A 19,248-nucleotide genomic window follows, 5' to 3' on the forward strand; every position below is an offset into this window, starting at 1 on the left:
TGGTGCCAATGTGCTGAATGATGGGTAATAGGCAAAAGCTAGCATATTTTGTAATTATTGATCTCAGGTTATTTAAAATATTGATTCCCTCATTTATGAATTAATTAATTGACAGTATTGGTTGAGGTGCTGCTCTGCAACAGGCACTGTGCAAGAAGTTGAGAATAATTGTAAATTTGAATCATCCTCAAGTTTCTTAGAGTGTAGATATGTTCTACACACTATAAAATATTCTGCGGCCTTTGCTGTAATGAAATATTATTTTGTTTGAGAGAACATATGAATAAAAATAAAGAGTGCAAGTTTCTAAGTTTGAATGTGTTAAAATACAGGTTCAGCTGTGATTAACCCATTAAAAACCTATGAAAACCATGGCTTAACGAAGACACATTTATTTTTCTTTCACAAAAATAAGTCTGTAGATTGGTAGTTGAAGGCTGACATTATAGCTTTAGATGTCAACAGAAATCTGGGCTTCTCCTACATCCTTCCATGGCTCCTAGCTTCCACCTCATGATCTAACATATCTTTACTTTGCTCCAGTTATCACATGCTCATCTGACCAGCAGGAAGGAGGAAGGGGGAGAAGACAAGACAACCCCTCCCACAAAGAACAAGGGTCAGTTGTACGCTAACACCTTACAGGTCAGAAATTTGTCACGTGGTCACACTCAGCTGCAAGGGAAGCTGGGAAATGCAGTCTCTATTGGGACTTATATTCCTAAGGAAGAAGAGAATACAGTTCTGAGTTTGAATCCCAGCTGTGTCATTTACCAGCTAGGCGACCTCTAGTGAATTAGTCTTGTGAATCTGAGTTTTGAGTTTTCTTATCCCTCAGATGGAAAGATAATATCAAACTTATATGGTTATTGCAGAAGTTGAGTAATAGTGTGACTTGATAATATCTGACACACAGCTTAACTGTACTTGCTATCTGAAGGAGCAGTTACTATTTTGACAAGATGTCATTGTGGGACAAAAAGGGGAATGTCATATCTCAGAATGTCAGGAAAGGATCCAGAGCAGTGATCACTGACAGCTGAAATATTAATGTATGTGATTCTGTTATAGTTCTTATTTAGTTAAAAAGCTCGTCTCAAACTAGAACCGTAACAGTTGGCACAGTTGTTTCTTATTTACTTCCTCATCTCTTATTTGGGGGCCTATTCACCAGTTCATGTCTGTTAGCTACTCAGTGTCTGCCTATGTGTCCCATTCTTTTAATTCCTACAACTATCACACTACTTCAGCCCCTTATTATCTTGTTGCTGGACTGAGGCAATAGCCTCTTAACTGGTCTGCCTATCTTCATTCTGTTTTTGTTTTTCCAGCCCTCTCCCCTCCCTCCACTCGCAAGAGTGATTTACTAAAATTGTAGATGCATGGTTCTTTATGGTTTGCAGGATGAAGGAACAATGCCCCAGCATGGAGTTCAGAAATTCAACCGATTTTTCTAGCCTCATCTCCACTTGTCCCTCTACAGCCTATCATACTGGAAACAAGGGCTTTTATGCTGGTTTGCATTTGTTCATGGTGTTCTGAGCCTGTATTCTCCTCCCTTTCTCTACTGACCAGCTAAATCCTACTTATACCTGAAGATGAGCTGAGATACTACCCCCTTCTTGAAGATTTTCCTTTGTCTCCTTGAGTAGATTTAAATATTTACTTTTCCATATTTTCACCACACTCAGTTCGAATTCAATTACATTCAACAAATACTTCTTGAGGGTGTTCTATATATTAGATATCGAGCATAGTCCCTGCCCTGAGGGAGCTCATAGGGGAAGAGAAATGTAAGCCCACTGTGACATAGCATGATTGTACCACACCAGAAATATGTATAGATGGTAAGTAAGTAATATAGAAGAAGGACCGAATAACTGAGAAACCATTAGGGAAAGGAATAAGAGAGAGTACAAGGAAATCTTCCCCAAGAAGATGATGTCTGTGTTGGGTTTTGAAGAAGGTGTAGAAATTATTCAAACAAAAAGGGGCAAGAGGGAGAGGCTGAGAACATCTGAAACAGAAGAAACAGTTGAATAACATTTGTTAGGGAATTATAAGCAGCCCAGCATAATTTGATAGCTAACATAGTTACCACTCACAAAATGCTCACTGTGTGCCAAGCACTGGAAAAAATGCATTATATTCTTTATCTCCTTTTACCTTACAGACCCTGTGAAGTATCTCCTTTTGCCTTACAGACCACGTGAATAAAGTTTATCTCTAGTTTATAAGTATGGACACTGAAACTGAGAATAGTTACATAATTTGCTCAAGGCCAGACATTTAGTAAGGGATAGATATGTCATTCAAATTCAGACATATCTGGTCTCAATGGTGCTGGAGGTGGAAAGCAGTAGAATAACGGGATGCAGGATTCATTAGAAGTCAGACTCTAAGGCCGGGCATGGTGGCTCACTCCTGTAATCACAGCATTGTGGGAAGCCAAGGTGGGCGTATTGCCTGAGGTCAGGAGTTCGACACCAGTCTGGCCAACATAGTGAAACCCTGTCTCTACTAAAAATACAAAAAAAAACTAGCCGGACATGGTGGCATACACCTTGTAATCCCAGCTACTCGGGAGGCTGAGGCAGGGGAATTACTTGAACTAGGGAGGCAGAGGTTGCAGTGCGCCAAGATTGTGCCTCCGCACTCCAGCCTGGGCCACAGAGCGAGACTCTGTCTCAAAAAAAAAAAAAAAAAAAAAAAAAGAAAAAGAAAAAGAAGTCAGATGCCAAACAAAGGAATGTGGACTTTATCTTTAGGCAATATGTGATGGGAAGAGTGTAGACCCTTGGGGGAGAAGGCATGATTAGATTAGTGTTTTGGAAAGATGACTTTGTTGGCCATGTAGAGGATGAATTAGATCAGGTTATTCCATATTTTTATTTAATACTTTTATCATCAACACTGTATTAAAGTCAATAATTTTTGCAATTACTTTTCCAGTGAATGGGGCTGTGTTTATTTTTTTAATCCATCTCATGGAGTATGTTAATTAATAAATGAAGTAATTAATTAATGCAATTTTAATTTAGAAAGTTTCTATGCATGATAAGGAGACCAAGTAACCACTTAGCTGATTCTATTTGCTGACACCTAAAAAATGTCATGAATAAAAATAAAAAACGGTCACTAACTTTGGAGATAAGACTTATGAAGTATGAAAATACAGCCAATATGAGGGGAAAGATTGCTAAGTGAAGTCTTAGCAAAAGTGGAAGTGAAAAGAGCTCTAGTGTTTAGGAAACTTGAATTTGACTTGTAGCTCTGCCATTTCTTAACTGTGTATTTGGGCAAATTCCTTCACCTCTCTGAGTTGGATTTTTCCCATCTCTACAAAGAGAATAACTTTTGAGTAATTCAGAGAAGGCACAAAGAAGGTGGATTCTAGGTACTAATAATGTTTAATTTCTTGATTTGAACAATGGTCGTATGAGTATGTCCACTCTGTGAAAAGTTATCAATTATACATTTATGTGTACATATTTCTGCATGTGTTTTTTTAATTTTGAAAAGTAAATTTATGAAAGAACACAAAATAAAGAAATAGTTTTTAACTTAACTGATTGTTTTTCCAGATTGGGTAATCAGTGGTCATAATTATTGATCCTCAACAGAAATAAAAGTATAGATGTCATATGAAAACAAATATCATGAGAGACTAGTCCATGCACTCTTTGGAGCACCTACTTAATAAATTAAAAAAGAAACTACAACAGAGGGACTGCTTGTCAAACATGTTTATCACTACTTCTGAAGCCTCGCTCAAAGAGTAGCAAAAAAAAAAAAAAAAAAAAAAAAAAGTGCAAATCTTCTTTGACAAAGAAAATGGGAGAGTACATGGTAGAAAATAAAAGTAATATTTGAAATTTTATTTTTATTACTTTTGATTTTGAAATAGCTTAATATTCATGATCAGTTGCAAAAATAAGTACAGAAAGTTCCTATGTTTCCTTTAACCAGCTTGCCCTAATGACAATATTTTGCATAACCATAGTACCTTTTGAAAACCAGGAAACTGACATTGGTACAACACTATTACTTAAGCACAAATCTCATTTGGATTTTACCAGTTTTTATATGCTCTTCTTTTTATGGTATATAGTTCTATGAAATTGTGTCATATGTTAGATTTGGTGAATAGTCATCAGAATTAGGATATACAGAAATATTCTATCACCAAAAAAAAAATTATTTCCTGTTATACCTTACTAGTCTCACCCTTCTGTCAGCCCCTGACAATTATTGATCTGCTCTTTCTCACTATAATTTTGTCAGTTTGAGCATGTTATATAAATGAGATTGTATAATAGACAACTCTTTGATATTAACTTTTAAAAAAATCAAGTTGCTACATGTATGAGTAGTTTGTTCCTTTTTGCTGAATAGTATTCCTTGACCTGATGGATGTACTGGAGTTCTTTTATTTTTTATTTTTTAATTTTTTTTTTAGATAGAGTCTTGCTCTGTCGCCCAGGCTGGAGTGCAGTGGTGTGATCTTGGCTCACTGCAACCTCCACCTCCCAGGTTCAAGCAATTGTCTGCCTCAGCCTCCTGAGGAGCTAGGATTACAGGCGCCCACCACCAGGCCCAGCTAATTTTTGTACTTTTAGCAGAGATGGGGTTTCACCATCTTGGCCAGGCTGGTCTTGAACTCCTGACCTTGCGATCTACCTGCCTCAGCCTCCCAAAGTGATGGGATTGCAGGCATGAGCCATTGCGCCCGGCCAGATGTACAGGAGTTCTTAATTCATTCACTTGTTGAAGTGAATTTGTGTTGTTTCCAGTTGTTGCCTATCGTAGTAAAGCTGCTATAAACATTCGTGTACAGGTTTTTGTGTTGACACAACTTTACATTTTTCTAGGCAATATATGCAGGAGCATAACTGCTGGATCATATGACCTGTGTAAGTTTAATTAATAAGAAACTGCCAAACTTCTTTGGTGACTATATCAGCAATGCGTGAGAAATGCAGTCACTCCACCAGCATGTGGTTATTACAAATATTTTTATCATCAGTATTAATTTCAATATTTTAACTTTAGCCATTCTAATAGATGTGTAATGATATCTTATTTGGAGCTTTAATCTGCATTTTCCTAATGGCTAATAATGAACATCTTTTCATGTTTATATTTGTCTTCCATGTATCTATGTATTCTATTTGGTAGTGTCTGTTCAAGTTTGCCACCCATTTTTGAGTTAGATTGTTTTTTTTTGCTGTTGAGTTTAGAGCATTCTTTATGTATTCTGAATACCTTTGTTATTTATATATAACATATATACATTGCAAATATTGCAAATAGTTTCTTAGGATCTTTCATAGAACACATATTTGTAATTTTGATAAAGTTCAATATATTAACTCTTTTCTTTATGGATCATTCTTTGGTGTCATGTTGAAGAACTCCCTGCCTAACCTTTAGCCATGAAGATTTTCTCCAATGTTTTCTTCTAAAAGTTTCAATAATCTTATGCATTACATTTATGTACATAATTCATTTTGGGTTAAGTTTTGTATAAGATGTAAAGTTTAGATTGAGGTTCATTGTTTTGCCTATCATTGTTCCAACAGCATTTGTTGAATAAACAATCCTTTCTCCATTGAAATGCTTTTGCATCTTGCCAAAAACTAGTTGGCAATATCTGCACAGATCTGCTGTGGGACCCTATATTGTGTTCCATTGTGCTCTGAATCATATGATCAGCATATGTTTAACTTTATAAGAAACTCCCAAACTTCTCTGGTGACTATATCAGCAATGTGTGAGAAATGCCTCGATATTGTGCCTTTACCAATATGATACTCTTGATTATTGCATCTATGTAAGTCAAAATCAGGTCATATTATTCCTCTACCTTCACTCTTCTGTTCAAAATTGTTTTGGCTATTGTAATTTCTTTGCCTTTTTATGTAAATGTTAGCATCAGCCTGGCAATACCTGCAAGTAATCTTTCTATGATTTTGATAGAAATTGCTTTAACCCTATAGATCAATTTAAGGAAAATCGATCTTTACTATGTTGAGTCTTCCAATCTCTGAACACACTATGTCTCTTCACTAATTTAGTTCTTCTTTGACTTCTGTCTCATTGTTAAGGGAGCCTTAAACAAAAGGTTCTCTTTTTTTTATGGACCCTAAGGCTGGGGAGAGAGTGAGTGTGGGGAGCTACTAGTAGAAAAGTACTAAGTACTGAGCCAGAATGGGGAAAAGTGTCTTCAAGATTTCTTCCTCCTTCCTCCATAAAGAGACTCCCACCATCATAGTATCAAATGTTAAACTAGTATTTTATTCCCGCAATAAACCCAATTTGGTCATGATGTACTATTATTTTTACATATTTCTGCATTTAAGTTACTAATATGTTGATGGGGATTTTTTTGCAACTCTGTTCAAGAAGGATATTGGCCTGCAGTTTTGGTTATTTCTTTTATAAAAAAAATTATAAATTCAATTTCTCTAATACTATAGAATTACATGCCTTATCTATTTTATCTTGAGTGAGTTTTGGTAGTGTGCTGTTTTGAATGAATCAGTCAATTTCAATTGTCAAATTTATGTATGCAGAGTAATTTGTAGTACTTTGTTATTTTTTTTTTTAATGTCTGTTGGGTCTGTAGTGAAATCCCCTTTTAGTTCCAGTATTGCTAACAAATCTTTTCTCTTTTTCACTTTCTGGATTTACTGAAAGGTTTTTGACTTTACTATTTTTTTCCAAAGTATCTGCTTTATATTTGATGAATTTTCTGTCTTGTTATAGTTTCTTCACTGTTTTGTTTTAAATTTTATTGACTTCCGGACTTATTTTTATTATATCATTCCTTTTGCTTACTTTGAGTTTTTCTAGTTTCTTGAGGTGAAATTGTAGATTATTTATCTGCTTTTTCTTTTACAATATAAGCAGTTAGTGCTATAGATTTCCTTTTCAGAATGTTTTAGCTGCATCACCCATATTTTAATGTATAATATTATTATTTCATTACAGTTTAATATATTTTTAAATTTTAAATTTGCTTTGAGATTTTTCTGTTTGAGCCATGGATCATTTAGAAATACCTTGTTCCCTTTCCAAGTGTTTGGATTTTTCTGCTACTTTTCTTTTATTAATTTGTACTTTGATTCCATGATAGTAAGATAATATAATTTGCATGATTTTAATTCTTTTAAATTTGTTAATGTTTGTTTTATGAACGTCCCATGAACACTTGAAAAGAATGTATATTCTGTTGTCTTTGGGTGGAGTTTATAAATAATCAATTTGATCCCATTAGTTGAAGGTATTGTTCAGTTGTTCTAGATTCATGCTAAAATTTTGTCTTATGGTTCTATCAATTACTGAGGGGGGTTCTGAAGTCTTCGACTATATTTGTGGATTTTTCTCTGTCTCCATTTATCTCTGGTAGTTTTTGCTTCATACATTTTGTAGCTTTGGTTTTTGGTGCATATACATTTAAGATTGTTATGTCTTCTTAGTGAATTCACCCTTTTATCATTATATAATGTCCTTATTTGCCTCTGTTAAACTTTTTTGTTCTTTAGTCTATTAACATAGCCACTTCAGCTTTCTTTTTATTAGTATCTGCATGGTATTTTTTCCCACCCTTTTACTTTATTTTTAAATTTTTATTTATTTTTTGTTTTTGAGACAGGGTCTCTGTTGCCAAGGTGGAGTGCAGTGGCATGATCATGGCACACTGTATCCCAACCTCCTGGGATCAAGCAATCCTCCCACCACCTCAACCTCCTGAGTAGCTGAGACTATAATCATGTGCCACCATGCCTGGTTAATTTTTAAATTTTTTTAAACATGAGATCTTGCTATGTTGCCCAGGCTTACTTTATTTTAATCTACTACTGCAATTATATGTGAAGTTAGTGTTTTGTAAACAGCATATAGTTGGATCATGTTTCCCCCTGCCACGTTTTTCTGCTTTTTAATTCATCCTGTCAATCTCCGTCTCTTAAATGGTACCTTTAGATGACTTACTTTTAATGAATTTACTCATATGTTAAAATTTAAATCTGCAATTTCATTTTTTGCTTTTTTTTGTTCTCTCTATTTTCAATCTTCTGTTTCCCCTTTGCTTTCTTCTTGTGGAATACTTAAACAATTTTTAGAAATCAATTTGATCTATCTGTAATTTTTTTTAATATACCTATTTCTGTATTTTTAAATAATAACCTCAGGGATTACCATACACATATATAGTCTTTTTGCTGTCTACTAGTATCAACATTTTACCATTACCACTTCAAGGAGAATTATAAATACCTTATTGCTATCAGTTCCCTTTTTCCTTGCCCTTTTACAATATAGTTACCTTAAATATTACATTAAGAATTATAGAATATAATGTTTTAATTTTAACATATGTTTAATTATGTTTAATTCAACATAAAGTTTTTAAAAATTTAAGAGGTAAATATATTTATTCATATATCTATTCTTTGCATTGTCATTTGTTTTTTCCTGATTCTCATAGTTTCCTTATATTATCATTTCTGTCTGAAAAATCTTTTTAGCAAAGCTTTTAAAGTAAGTCTGCTGACAACAAATTCCCTTTAATTTTGTTCATCTGAAAATAACTTTATTTTACTTTCATTCCTGAAGGATATTTTCACTGGCTAGAACTCTGGAGTAATAGTTTTATTTTTTTTTTTCATTATTTGAATAATGTTTTACCACTTTCTTATGGCCTCCCTGATTTCTGACGAGAGATATGCTATCATTCAATTTTTTTTTCTCTTATGGGTAGCGCATAATTTCTCTCTCTCTGCTTTCAAGGATTATTTTCTTTGTCTTTAGTTTTCAAATATTATTATGTGTCTTGATATGAATTTATTTGGGTTTATTTTGTCTGGAGTTCACCTAACTTCTTGAATCATAGGTTTATGTCTTTTACCAAATGCAGAAATTATTCAGCCATATCTCTTCAAATGTTTCTTCAGTTTCACTCCTTCCCTTGTCCTTATGCAACCCTGATGACACAGATATTAGATCATTATTGTATACTGATTCTCTCTCCTCCCAACCCCCTGCAAGTCATAGGCTCAGATAATTTACAGGTGAGTTCAAGGAAGAGATAACCCTTGTGTTATACAACATACAAGGGCAGATATCTTCTCAAGTCACATTATGAGGAGAGTATAACTTTGATTCCAAAATTAAGGTATAGGTGTTATCCCCCAAAATAAAATTGTAGTCGTTATTTTACTTATAAACATAAGTATATAGATTCTAAATAGGTGGCAAACTAAAATAGTGTATTAAATAATGCATCAATATTGTGTAGAGTTTTTACCTGAAATGAAAGGGGAAAAAATTATTGTCTCAGTAAATTCTGAAAAAAACTATGATGAAGTTTAAAACCTATTTGTAATTGAAAGCTATCAAATAACAAGGAATTTTTAAAAACCCTTAACATGATATAAAAAAAAATCAAGCCTAATATTCAACAGGAAAACTTTAGATGCATTTTCTCTAATGTCAGGAATAAAATGAGGATGTCCACTATTATTGTTACAGCTCAACAAAGTATTGGAGGTCTTGGAAGATACAATAAAAAATAAAAAAGATGTAAAAGGTACAGTGTTAGAGAGAAAAGAGATAAAACTCTTATTATACATAGATGATAAGATTATCTATACAGAAAATATTATAAAACCAGGCTATTAGGACTAATAAGAGAGTTCTAAAAAAGTTATAGTGTTCTTCTACCTAAGTGATAATTACAAGAAAATAAAAAATATAATATTCTAAATAGCATAAAAACCTATGATATATATAAAATTAATGGAACTCTATAGCTTCATGTGGAAAATTTGAAAACCCAAAAGGACATAAATGAAGAGTTATACTGTATTTGAAAAAGTTAATATGGCAAATATAAAACTTTTCTTTCAAATTTAAATTCAATGAAATTAAAATTAAAATTAATATTTTCATAAGATATTTTTGAAAAAATCAAGAAAATGAAAACAAAGTTAATACCTAAAATCAGAAGTTTTGAATGAATGAGCCCATGACTAAGTAAATTTCATAACAAAGCAAAGAAATGTAACTACCATATAATCTATCAGATATGAAGACATACTGTAAGGCATAGGAATTTAAAACAAAATGTGATACTGCTGTAGAAATATAAAAATAAAACATAATATACAGTTTAAATAGCAGCCATGTATGTAGATGAATAATATACAAGTGCCAACAAAATCAGTGGGGAAAATATTGATTGTAAATTGGTTGGTGGAAGGAAAACTGGCTCACTCTATGCAGAAGAGTAAAGTTGGATTTTTTATTGCATGCCATTTACAAATGTGAATGGCAGATGAATTAAAGGCCCAAATGTAAAAAGTAAAGCTGTAAAGCTAATAGAAAAAAAAAAAAGAACACCACAGACTATATTTATGACCTTGTAGTGAGGAAGAACTTCTTAAACAAGACCACAAAAGCACAAAACGAACTGTGGAAAATTGATAGATTTGAGTGAAACCACTTTGGAGAACTGCCTAGCAGTTTCTTATAAAGTTAAACATGTGATTACCATATGAACCAGCAATTCCACTCCTAAGCATCTACCCCCAGTAAATTAAAACATATGTCTACACAAAAACTTGTACATAAATGTTCTTAGTGCTTTATTTTTATAAAAGTCCCAAACTGAAAACAACCCAAATGTCCATCAGCAGGAGAATGGATAAATACACTGACAAACACAACATGGATGTAGCTCAAAAACCTTATCCTGAGTAAAATAAGCAACACAAAAGAGTACATATGGTATGATTCCATGTAAATACATTTCAAGAACATACTAAACCAACCGACTGTAATAGGAAATAGATCAATGGTCTTGAGGCCAGGATCTATTATACTTGAAAGGGGTATAAGGGAATTGTTTGAAGAGATGAACGTGTTCTATGCCATGATTGTGTGGCGGTTACATGAGTAATTTATTTGTCAAAAATAATCAAACTGTACACTTTAAAGGCAGTATATTTTACTGTGTGCAAATTATACCTCAAAGAAGTTGATTTGGAAAAACATTATTAAAAAATTATGAATCTGGCTATATCAAAGTACATGATTATTGTTCCCTAAAAACACCATAAATAATATCAATAGAAATGTGCCTTGGATCAGATGGGTGAAAGATTGGAAGAAGATATTTCAGTGTCAAAAACTGAAGAGATTAATGTGTACAATAGTCACACCATCAAAGAACTTTGTTAATCAACAATAAAACTGAGAAACTCAATAGAAAAAAAATGGGAAGGGTAATAACTTGGAAATTCACAGAGGGGAAATTTAAATAACCTATAAATATATAAGGAAATGCTCAATTTCACTGGTAATTACCAAAATAAAATCAAAACAAAATTTCAAAAATATTTTACATATGGTAAAAACTAAAGTCATATAACACCAAATACTGAGCTGGAATGAGAGAAATGAGAATCTTCATGCTGCTCATGGTAGTAAAGACTGGTATAGCCATTCTAGAGATAAATCTGGCAGTATTTTAATCAACAAATATTTAAACCATTTTAAGGGCTAGGAAATCAGCAGTGAGTGAACAAAACATATAGAAATATTTGGCTTCCTTAAGCTTATAATCTAGTGGACAAAGAAAACAACAAACAAAATGCAAAACTAAGGTATGTTAGATGGTAATAAGAGGCATAGAAAAAATAAAGACAGGATGAGAGTAAAGTAGGTGGTCAAAAGAAAAGGAAACAATTACAATTTTAAATTTGGTGATTAGGGAAGACCCCATTGAGAAGGAGATATTTGAGCAAAGCCCAGTGAGAAATAAATCACATGTATACCCTGGAGAAGAGGGTCCTAGGCAGAGTTTATGGCAAGCACAAGGACTTAAGTGGAGAGCATGCTTAAGATATTTAAGGAAAGCAAGGTTAGTGTGGCCAATCTGAGGAAATGAAGAGGAGAAAAAGAGAAGATGCAGTAAGAGAGGTAAATTGGAGGAGATAGAAAAGGGCCTTGTAGGTGTTTTGACAACTTTGTATTTCACTCTGAATAGGATGGGAAGTTATTCAATGGTTTTGTGGAAGGGGTCGTTGTAGAAATTAGATATGTATATGGTCTAACAGATAGCAATTCCACTCCTGGCCAAATTTGACAGAAAACTCAGTAGATAGATACATAATAAGCCATACACAAGAATGTTTTCCTCAGGTTTTTTTTAAGAGTGAGAAATAAGAGGTTCTTGAGTCATCCATCACTAGGGGGAATGAATGAGTAAAACTCTTGAAATAGAAGGAATGAACAGCAGTTACATATAGTGTCATGGATAGATCTAAATAGTATTGAGTGAAAAAAAGGAAAGAGAATGAGACCTACTGCACAGTTCAATAAGTAAATTTAAAATACATGTACAAATGGCAATACTAAAAGTTTCCAAGACACAGTTATCCAAGGATGTTGACTGATTGGGTGTCTATGAAGGGGTAGTGAAAAAGAAATGAGAATCAAGTTGTAAATGAAAAATACATATTTTTTAAAATAAAAGGTTATGGGAAGTTAAAAAAAGATTATCTGCAATTTTACATTCCCTCTGACAAAACCAGCAGCCTAGTTGTCTTCTTTAAAAAAATATTATAAGGAATTTCAAAGATTAAAAGTGTATATTGAATAATGTAGCAAATCACCATGTAGCCACCATCCAGCCCTCCAAATCAATCTATGGTCAATCTCCATAGAGTCACAACCTATCCTCTTTCTTCCCTTTGTTTTTACTTAGTTTTTGAGCATTTAAAATCAACTTTGAGATATAATTTATACACCAAATATACCATACTATGTATACTAATATAATGTATATAACAAAATACATCATATAAGTACATTCATACTAAAAATGCATCCATTGTATGTGTACATTTTGATAATTTTTTAGTACAATCATCACCTCAATCAACTTATAGAACATTTGCATACTCTAAAATAATTGCTAGAGCCTCATTCCAGGCAATCTCATATCACCACCTCCAGGCAACCAATGATCTGCCTTCTGTCACTATGCATTAGATTTGTCTTCTTGATTTATTCTCAGAAACATGAAGTGTCCATTGTGTTCATATTTTCCTTTAAATCCTTGAACATATTTATAATATCTTAAAGTATTTTCTGCTACTTTTATCTACACATCATTTATGTGTTTGTTTTTAATGCCTGATTTTTCTCCTGGATATGAACCACATGTTTCTGCTTTTCCACCTGACTAGTAATGCTTGATTAGATGTGAGATATTTAGAATGTTACTTGTTGAGTGTCTGGATTTTGTTGTGTTTATGTAAACAGTGTTGGGCTTTATTCTGGCTGAGAGTTAATTTAATTCCAGAATAGTTTGATCCTTTGAGGCTTGTTTTTGAAACATTGTTAGGGTGGTTTTAGACTCTTAATTCTAGGGTGATTTCAGTGCCACAGTAAGGTATGCCCTTTCTGCAGTCTCTGTAGAATTCTCCAACTGTTTTAATGAGAACTTTCACTTGTCTGGAGGGAATTTGAATGTCACCCAGTTCTCTGTGGACCCTAGTAGCTATTCTTCAATTTATTGATTAATTGATTATTCCTTAGTTATTTTTTACCCAGCCTTGTGTGATCTTATACTATTCATTCACTGCTTAATATTCATACAAAATTCAAGGAGACTCCTTTCCAGATTTGTGGAGCTTATTTCTCAGCATAAAACCCTTCTCCCAAGTACTCCAGCCTGCATATTCCAGATATCTGAGCCTATCCAAACTTGGATATCTGTCTTTTTAACTTTGTAAGAACTCTGCTCTGCTCGCAAACCCACCTCTCAGTTTTATGCTCTGGAATGGGTGTCCAGTCAGAAAGAAAAGGCAACTGTTAGGCTTACCTAATTTTATTTCTTCTCATAAGGTTGAAGTCCATATGTGCACTATATTCGTGTCCTATATTTTGACTAATTTTATTGTTATTTAAAGTGAGAAAGCTAATCTGATACCATTTATTTCATCAAAGCCAAAGGCAGAAAACTCTGGTAGCAAGATTTTTAGAAGAATATTTAGTCTGTGGCAAGGGCCACTGGTGTATATTCTTCTATGTCCTCAATTATTTTTACCAGTATAGAACTAGCACTAACTTATGATTATACCAGAGTTTAAATTTCTCTTGCAGTACTTTGAGGCTAATCAGACATATTTTATTTATACATACTTTACTGTATACCTTAAAAAGAAAAGGACCCTTGAAAAATAACCATAGTTCTACTATCATAGCTAAAAAGTTCAACAAGAGTTCCTTAATACCTTCAACTATCCAATGTTCAGATTTCCAATTGCTTCATAGGTGTTTTTTTTTTTTTTTTTTACAGTTTCTTAAATTTCAGAATTCAAACAAGATTCATGAAGTATAATTGTTGATTTGCCTTTTAAGCCTTTTTAAATATCCATGTTAACTTTCCATTTCTTTTGTTTTTATCTTGACATATATTGTTATTGCAGAATCTGGGTGTTTGTCTTGTTTGTCTTGGGAGTTCTTCACTGTATGGATTTTGCTGATTGCACTTCTGTCACTATTATATGATATAGTTGCTGTGATTTGAGTGCATCCCATCCAAAACTCATATTGAAATTTGATTTCCAGTTGATGGTGTTAGGATATGGGGCCTGGTGGTAGGTTTTTGAATCATGGGGGCACTAACCTCATGAATTGATTACTGCTATCTCCTGGGAGTAAGTTCTCACTCTCTAAGAAATGGACTAGTTTCTGCCTGAGTGGGTGGTTATAAAGGCCAGCCTCTTGTGTGTGTCATTTTGCACATGCATCCTTCCCTTTCACTTCTCTGCTATTTTATGATGCAGCACAAGGCTGCCACCAGAGGCCACCAGATGTGGGCTCCAATCCTGAACTTTATAGCCGGCAGAACCATGAGCTAAATAAATCTCTTTTCTCTGTAAATTACCCAGTCTCAAGTTTTCTGTTATAGCAACACAAAATGAACTAAGTCAGTAGTTTAACATGTTCCTTTGTTAAGTGCTACTTGTAAATTGATAACTGGAGAGAGAAGTAACAATTTTTTTTTTTTTTTTTTTCTTTTTTTTTTGGAGATGGAGTCTCACTCTGTCATCCAGGCTGGAGTGCAGTGGTGCAATCTGGGCTCACTGCCTCCTGGGTTCAAGCGATTCTCCTGCCTCAGCCTCCCAAGTAGCTGGGGTTACAGGCTCCTGCCACCATGTCTGGCTAATTTTTGTATTTTTTAGTAAAGACAGGGTTTCACCATGTTGGTCAGGCTGGTCTCAAACTCCTGACCTCAAAGTGATCCACCTGCCTCAGCCTCCCAATGTGCTGGGATTACAGGCGTGAGCTACTGTGCCCAGTGAGAAGTAACAATTTATAATAATTTATGTTTCCATTCATGAACATACTGCCCTTTATTTTTTAAGTTCTAATTTCATTATCTGCACAGTTTTATGGGGTTTCTCAATTAATGAATTGGACATTTATTGGTTTTACTCTTTGGTTCTTTACAGTTTTTCTCTTGCTGTTGTGTTTAGCCTATTTTAACTTCCTGTGGTTGGTCAGTTTGCTATTGGCCTTGTGATCGTTGCACAAACCGTACCGTCCACATTTCTCCAAAGGATTCAGAGGAATGGCTATATGAAACATTGGACACCCTGTTTATGGTATGGAAATGCTTTTCGAAGGATTCCCCAAACAACCACAAAGGTCAAACAAATGCAATGTGGCCATTGCAGATGTCTGTGTGTATGCACGCTCATGTGACCTTTGCTTGGGTTATTGTTGCTCCTTTAAGGCTTGAGATTTGTTAGTCTCCCTTTAGCCACTTATGCACAGAATTAACAGGTTCCGTCTGAGAGTCTAAGAGGTCTTTGCAAAGTTTCATTTCTGGTCTTAAGCCAAGTAACTGCACTGCCCTGGATTCTAATCAGAAGATACGGAATCAGGCTCTGTCTTTCATTCCAAGGTTTGATGAGCCACAACTGCCTGAACCTTTGTTTTCACATCCTTAAAACAGAAATTACAATACCTATTTTGACCAAATCCCATGGTTGTTGTAAAGAACAAATGGATTGATGTATTTGAAATTGTTCTTTAACATCACTGTCCAATACAAATATAATATGAGCCACATATGTAATTGAAATTTTTCTAAACCACATTCAATAAAAGTGTGAAGAAACCAGTGAACTTAATTTTAATGATATATTGTATTTAACCCAACATAACTAAAATATTATCATTTCAAATATTAAGGAGATACTTTACATTCTCTTTTCTTTACTAAGTTTATGAAATCTGGTATATTTTACGCTTATAGCATATCTCAATTTGGATGCTAACTTCTCGTCAGAAATACTTGATACGTATTTAGATTGCATAATATAATTGATTAAATAGATTCACGTCCCTAAATCTCCCCAAGCCTAAAAAGGTTTTCTGGACCTGAATCGAATATCAATTTTTAAATTTAAATTAATTAAAATGTAATAGAATTAGAAATTCAGTTCCTCAGTCACATCAGCTACATTTCAGGTGCTTAATTCTTACAGATGGCTTGTAGCTACCATATTGGACAGTGCTGCTGTATGAACTGATGAGTTCTATAGATGTGACTGCCTTTACTAAAGTTCTCAAATCTCTGCTAGATTTTACATTGTTTCTCTTTGATACTCCACATGAGATAAATGAATTTCCTTTGCTTTGACCTACAAAAGAATTTTCCAAGGAAAACCTCCCAGGTTTCCCGACAACTGGACAGCAGATTGCTTCCATTTCAGTAATCCAAATTTACTTTGTCTAAGAGTTGCTACACATTCTGGGAAATAAATACATCTCTAAGAGTGGAGAAAGGCTGACCAAAATAGACCGCTTTTAAAAAGCTGAAAAATCGATTCCTGGTAGTAATGCAATCTGGAGTACATGAAACCATTAACACAGGGGAGCCCACAGCGAGGTCAGGATCTATTCTGAGCCATGGAAAATCAAGCTCCATGTGACTTCGGTGCATTACCAAGAGCAAACTATGATTCCAAGCAAGGCTAAACCCATCATCTCAGGGTGAGGCGCATTCTTAGGGGGTCACTTCATACAGTTGGGACCTGCTAGCAGAAGTGAGTAGGGATATCATGGCAATGACCCAGGATACTCTACCTCAAAAAAAAATTTTTTAAGAATTCATCACAGAATGAATACTAGAGTATTTCTCTTCTTCTTCTAAGTGGAATAATAGAATAGGAACTTTTCACAGCTATTCCTTACCTCTCTAGGGGATCTTTTGAAAGAATCTGCTGCCTTCAGTCAGATTAGATGTTTTGAACAAATACGTACCTGGCACTCACCATGTCTCAGACATTGTTCTAAGCTTATTTTTTTTCCTCTTTTTTTTTTTTTTGAGACAGAGTCTCACTCTGTTACCCAGGCTGAAGTTAGTGGCATGATTTCACCTCACTGCAACCTCCATCTCCTGGATTCACGTGATTCTCCTGCCTCAACCTCCTGAGGAGCTGGAATTACAGGCATGCGCCACCACGCCCAGCTAATTTTTGTATTTTTAGTAGAGACGGGGTTTCCCTATGTTGGTCATGCTGGTCTCGAACTCCTGACCTCGAGTGATCCACCCACCTCAGCCTTCCAAAGTGCTGGGATTATAGGTGTAAGCCATGTGCCTAATGTTATTTAAATGAACTAATTTAACCCTTACAACAATCTTAAGAGAGAGGTATTGTTATAATCCCCACTTTACAGATGAGGAAACTGAGGCAGAATGAGGTTCAATAATTTGCACAAAATCACACTGCTGGTAATGATGGGAATGAACCCAAACAATCTAGGCTTTTCATCATCGGTAAACCCTATGGCCTATGCTATGACTGAATACGGATCAGAGGCTAGCCATGCACACCCAGCGCAGAGTACTGAGCCACGTATCCAGTTGCTACAGATTCAGACACCACCTTCTCTAACGAACTAGTGAAATCAGCAGATAACTCATAACCACATCTACCTTTACAACTGTGCCTTGCGCTTCCAGAATGCTCTCTATCTGCGTGGCCACCTATCAAAAGTAGCATCCTTCAAGGCTAAGCTCAAAAGGCAACTTCATTGGGTTTGGTTCCTTCAGAACCAAAATTACTTTTTTTTTTTTAATCTTTCCCAACCTTTTATTACTTAATCTGGAATCCTGCAGTTTTTCTAAAGCCGCCTTAAATTAAAGCAATGTCTTTCCTCTCCTAGCATCAAGCCCTGGGAGGTTTGGAAGTGTATTTTCTTTTTAATTTTTGTATTCCTCACCTCACCTAGCATGGTGTTTTTTGCCTTCTAGGCACTCAGTAAATATTTATTAACCTAATTTGACTATAAATATAACATATTGCAAAATGCACTGTAATGGGTTTCAAGAAACTTGAGTTCCAAACTTAGCTTTGTCACCAATTAGCAGCATACATTTGGGCAAAATATGTAACCTCTCTGAGCCTGTGTTGTCTCATCTGTAATTGGATGAGATAATCTCTGAGGCCTCATGACCGTTATGGAATAGGCTAATCTTTGTTCTGAATTTTTGTACACGAAAGGTTTTTATTTTTTCTTTTTAATTTTTATTTTTTGAGACGGAGTCTCGGTCTGTCACCCAGGCTGGAGTGCAGTGGCCCGATCTCGGCTCACTGCAAGCTCCGCCTCCCAGGTTCATGCCATTCTCCTGCCTCAGCCTCCCGAGTAGCTGGGACTACAGGCGCCCACCACCGTGTCCGGCTAATGTTTTGTATTTTTAGTAGAGACGGGGTTTCACCGTGTTAGCCAGGATGGTCTTGATCTCCTGACCTCGTGATCCACTCGCCTCGGCTTCCCAAAGTGCTGGGATTACAGGAGCGAGCCACCGCACCTGGCCAAGGTTTTTAAACAAGTCCCTTAAGGGGGTTTCATATATCCTGAGATCACTCCTGGTAAAGACCGCCTGCTGAAAGAGGGTGGGAGGAGCGTCCCACCACCTGGAGCAGTTGAAGCCCCTGAGTTGTGCTGTCTTAGTGAAGGTGATTGATGGTGAAGTAGAGAATACTGATAAATTACAAAGCATTCGTCTAATCAAAATCGACCTATGGAGTTAAGTCTTGATGTAAAATAATACATTAAGAGTTAGTGGAAAAGCTCTGAAATTGTTGCTTTGATTTTCAAAACAGTTATTTTTCAGTAGGTAACACATTCACAGCTTATAAAATTTAAAAGATTTTT

Source organism: Macaca thibetana, chromosome 14 (assembly GCF_024542745.1).
Source record: "Macaca thibetana thibetana isolate TM-01 chromosome 14, ASM2454274v1, whole genome shotgun sequence".
NCBI classification, from domain to species: Eukaryota; Metazoa; Chordata; class Mammalia; order Primates; family Cercopithecidae; genus Macaca; species Macaca thibetana.